Source organism: Idiotropiscis lumnitzeri, chromosome 2 (assembly GCF_059441095.1).
Source record: "Idiotropiscis lumnitzeri isolate Australia: NSW breed Sydney's pygmy pipehorse chromosome 2, RoL_Ilum_1.0, whole genome shotgun sequence".
NCBI lineage: Eukaryota > Metazoa > Chordata > Actinopteri > Syngnathiformes > Syngnathidae > Idiotropiscis > Idiotropiscis lumnitzeri.
The window spans coordinates 26,869,969-26,875,209 of record NC_142392.1 but is presented as its reverse complement, the minus strand read 5'-3'; positions in this window follow the sequence as shown (position 1 = coordinate 26,875,209).

Below are 5,241 nucleotides of genomic sequence, written 5' to 3'. Positions count from 1 at the left end.
CTTAATGGTACAGGTGTGAGAAGAAACGGTGCTTATGAAATCGGTGCCTTCCACTATCAATAAAATTACTTGTTCCACTTGCTCAATTGGCCTTCATTTCGCTGTGTGAAAAGGTGAAAAATAGATCTAGAAGTTGAACTCGAAAAAGAACAAGAAAGAGAAACGCAAGCAGTCTCAGTTTCTCTCAAAGGTTTTGGAATGTCAGGACTTGGCAATCTGATGGTGACTGGAGTCAGCGCTGGTTTTCTCGCTGTGTTTGGGTGGCTCGGGTATGTATGGTCCATTGAACAAAACTCAAACTCTTCAAATATCCCCTCACATACATTTAATATTTCGCTTTCTGAATAAATTTCTGACTAGCTAAAACCTCTTTCCAGGTTGAGCTCTATCAAGCGTTTGGGGCTTGTTGCTAAGCAGAATCTTACTTCGGAAAAAACGTATAATTTTGTCAAATATACTAAATATTTTTGTTCATGCTCTATTATATTTTTTATATATTGGATTATTTTTATAATGAAATAGGGAAATATTAAAATTGGCAACCACATACAGACCTAATTCAATTAATATGAAATATAAAACATTTTATAACTATTGAACTCAATGAGAAGAGTCCTAATCTTGAATAAATATTGAAATATAAAAAATACTTATATATTAAATAAATTCAATTACCCAACTCCGGATGAGCGGCAGAAAATGGCTGGATGGATGGAATAATTTAAATTGCATACATATTCAAATGAACAAATTTGTTCAGAAATATTCAAGAGTCAAATAAAAAGGTTTAAATTAATATTGATACAATTTAACATTAAAATAATTGAATAAATATTGTAGTATTACATAAGCAAGCTTAAATATAAATTGAAATAAATGAAAAAATAAGTTGTGTATTTTTAAATGGCCTAATTTAGATATGGGCAGTAATTCTCTTTATGAAACTATGAAGGGACTGGAGCTCACAGTCGTGACCAGTCTTGGTTCTGAAGTTCCGATGTAACCAGATACTGCCCTGAGAGAAAATAGGCCTGAGCATTGTTTATGGTGGGGGCAATTCTCTCGCCAGGTCAGTGACCTTCCAGAGTATGAGAGTAATTTAATGTGGTCACGAGTAGACTGGTTGTATCAAAGGGGAGACGCATCTGCTCTCCCTCTGGGGGACTTTTGGAGGGAAATCCCGAAGACTAGCGTGATGGGAATGCATATGCAACAAGGGAAAATGAGATATTCATGTCCTATTTGGATATTCCCTATAAGAAGGGAATGTCTGAGAGGGGGCTCGCACGTTTTTGGGGAGACTTCTTTTGACATCAGCATGTGACGAGAATAAAATCTTTCTTCTTTCTTTCGTTCTTTTCCATCACCAATCCAGCCTTGCTCGGCTGCCTCTCCGGAAGGCAGCAAGAACCCACACTTCAAAGACAAAATATACTACATATTGAAAGAAAAATAATACTCAAATATTGAAATAAGTATAGAATTGAATGAATTAACCACAAAGAAATAAATACCTTCTGGAAAATATAATTATTTATCAACATTTGTCAACATTTTTCTTTCTTGCACATTCTTAAACAATCGTAATTTTTTTTTACTTTTACTTTTTAAGTTACTTCAGTGCATTTCACACCTGAGCCTTCAGTGAAGTCCTACTTTGTCCTACTTGAATAAATCCCAACAAAATACCATCATTTATGACACCACGACTGGACAAATAATATCCAGAAACACACTTACGCACCACTGAGTGAGTGTTGGACGATATAGCTTCTCTTGAAAGGTCCGACTTGAAAATGTCTTTGCAAGTGTATCTGCAATTAAATCCACAGGACCGTTTCAAACTTGTCTTTATCTTCGGGTTCATCATAAACAAAGGTGTTGAATACCTCGATGGCCTCGGCTCCGGCATTGGTTCGCAAAAGGGCTATTTTTCTTTCGTCCGCTCTGTTTCCGACTCCCACGGCGGCAAGGTCCACATTTCCCGTCATTTTCAGCGCTTCTGGTGGCCTTACGGAGTCCATCTCGCGTCAGTCCTTTTCTTGACCCGCGACCTGGTACCATGTAACGTTCTGGCTTCTATCTTAAGAAGTCACGCAGGTAACGTGATGCTGCAAGCTTGTTCATCTTTATTTACTGACTTGCATTCTCGTCTATGTGCAGACACACGAGTTCGTCTGGTAACTAAACACACATCAGGCAATACTGCCAACTAGTGACTAATGATATAACTGCTATCATTACAGTTACTGTTGGGTTGGGTCACCGTGGAAATGAGAAGTAGTTAGTAAATCAACCTTTAAAAGCCAAACTTACGCCAATGCATGTTCGTTTTTTGTACTCAAGAAAAAAAAGGGTCAAATGAAGACTCAACAACTGATTAGAGTTCCGATATTTAGTTTCTTCCATTTCTGGAGTTTAGGAAATAGTACAAAGACAGATATCTGGGCGGCTTTTTCTTAATCTCACGAGAAAACTGCACTCGGGCGAGCACAGTCGAAAAATGTGCACCATCTTTCAGCCCAGCTTCAGTTTTTATAGGAGTTTTTTATGTTAAGAGTAATGTAGGTTGAATCGGTCGTCCTCGCTCCCTCCCACGGCACGGGTCCACGTCCAAGGGAAGGTCCTCCCCAGGTTAGTCATCGTCTGGATAAGTTGATTCCCGTCTGGTCCCCAAGACTGGCACGCCAAGGCTGGCCTTCTCCGGCGGGCAGTCTCTCCGTCGCTCTCCTCGCTGGCATTCCTCTGTAATCTTGTCGGTGTGCATGTGTATGTGTGTATGTGCACGTGTATGTGCAGGTGTAAGTACGTGCCTGTGTGTATGCATGCGTGTTCATGTGCTCCGATCTCCAATTGTTATGTCTTTCGGAATGTATTTTTTGCGATAGTGTCTGTGTGAGTCCTCCAGTGCCCAATTTGGTATGTTTGCATCTCTACAGCCAATGTGGAGAATGTGCTTCGTCGTATTTGTCCATGAAGTGCTGTGAATGCAAGTCATGGAAATGCTATGTGTGCAAATTTGTTCTCACTACTGAGAATTTCAATAAAGTTCACACATTTAAACTAAGTACTATAAATTTAGCATATGAGAAAAATATAATAAATCAGAAAACATCAGGACTACAATCCCAGTTATTCTTGTGACCCGTGCTTCTAGTTCCATTTGATAAATGCTTCTTGTTTCATCAATGTTTAACATATTCCGTAAATATGAACCTGCTAAATTAAATAATTGACCTACTGTCCTGTAAGTGATTAAAATAATGCCAGTAATCGTAATACAATCCTTTAATCCCCGCCGAAAAATATTTTACCATCAAAATGAAAACGCAACCTGTGGCCACAAAAAATGCATGCGGCAAGAAATATACTATGACCCCACCCCCTAGTGGGGTTGATCCCAATCAAAGTTATATGAGCCAACAAAAAGTAACAAATTAATTAGTGCCGTCCCGCAATTAAATTTCTTAACTAAATAATCGCAACACTACCGTAATTAATTGCACTCAATCACCTTTTTAAACTTGTTTGTGAAGCTTGTATCAGTCACTTGAATAAGATATTGTAATTAACGTAGACCCACCAAATTTTATATCTATATCTATTTCAATTCCCAGACTGTTGTAAAAGCTTTCTTTGAATATAATCTAGACCAGGGGTGCTCACACTTTTTCAGCATGCGAGCTACTTTCAAAATGACCGAGTCAAAATGATCTACCCACTACAAAAATGCAAAACATCTATTTATTTTCAAATGTATTAAGGATTATTTGTACGTACAATGTATGTTGATGTACCTTACATAACCAAATGAGCCAATATTGCAAGACACACATAATTAGCTATTAACATTTTTTTAAATTAACTGAGTTTACTTTGATGACTTGCACTGAATTGAATCAGCCAGGGATGCATAGTCCGGACAGTAGCTGCTGATAGCCAGCCTCAAACACACTTCCAAATGTTCATCAGTCATGGTGGAACGGTATTTGGACTTAATGATCTTCATGTAAGAAAAGGCTGACTCACATAAATAAGTGGAGCCGAATAATGCAGTCAAAGAGATAGCACATTTCCTCATGTTAGGGTACTTTTCCTCCGTGAGTAAGTTCCAGAACTGTCCATGAGCTCTCGACTTCAGTTCAATGTCGGTTTGTAGAGTCAAAATCTCATCTTCCACTCCAGAAGAGTTCATGTGAAACAGTGATGCAATGTTTGATGCGAGTGAATCAACCTCAACATCTTCCTGAAAAGGATAGCACATAAATGTAGCAACTGGCTCGAGCAAAGAAAAGTCTTGAAAGCGTTTGTTAAATTCTGACAGACAACCGGTGATCTGCTCCGTGTAGCGTGCACTGTCAAGTTGCTCACAGGCCTTCCCTTGCGTCTCCAACTCTGACGCCAGGTTCTGGAAATTTGCCAAATCATGGCGCTGCAGCTTTGTGGAGAAATGTTGCATCTTTCGTTTGAAAGCGTGAACTGAGCTGATCATATTGGTCACTGTTTTGTCTTTTCCTTGCAGCTCAAGATTAAGGTCATTCAACAAGTTTGTCAGATCGGTTAAAAATGCCAAGTCTAACAGCCACTGGCCGTCATTTAGCTGCTTGTATTCTGCATGTCCAGATACACGGAAAAACTCCTTAATCTCCGGACAGAGCTCTCGAAATCTTTTGAGGAATTTCCCACGACTAAGCCATCTCACGTCAGTATGTAGCAACAACTCAGAGTGGTCGCAGCCAGCCTTCTCCAGATGTGCACGGAATAACCGTCTTTGAAGAGATCTGGCTCGAATAGAACATGCGATCTTCGTTGCCACATCCATGATCTCTTTCATGTTAAACATTTTAGCGCATAGCGCTTGTTGGTGGATAATGCAATGGTAATTCAAGAAGTCTGGGAACGCATCATCCTGCCTGCACTTGGCAATAAATCCATTCACACGCCCAACCATTGCAGGTGCTCCATCTGAGGTGATAGACACCAATTTGTACATTGGGAGCTCAGTTTTCTCGATAAAGTTTTTAAACGTCTGAAATATGTCCTCTCCTCGCGTCTGTTCTTTCATGGGAAGTACTGTTAATAGCTCCTCTTTTGCAGTGATATCACTTAACACCATGCGAATGAAAACGCACATCTGGGCTGTGTCACTCACATCCGTAGATTCGTCCAACTGCAGTGAGAAAAATTCACAATTTCTGATGTCCGTCCACATTTGCTGGGTTAAATCCTCGGCCATGGCAT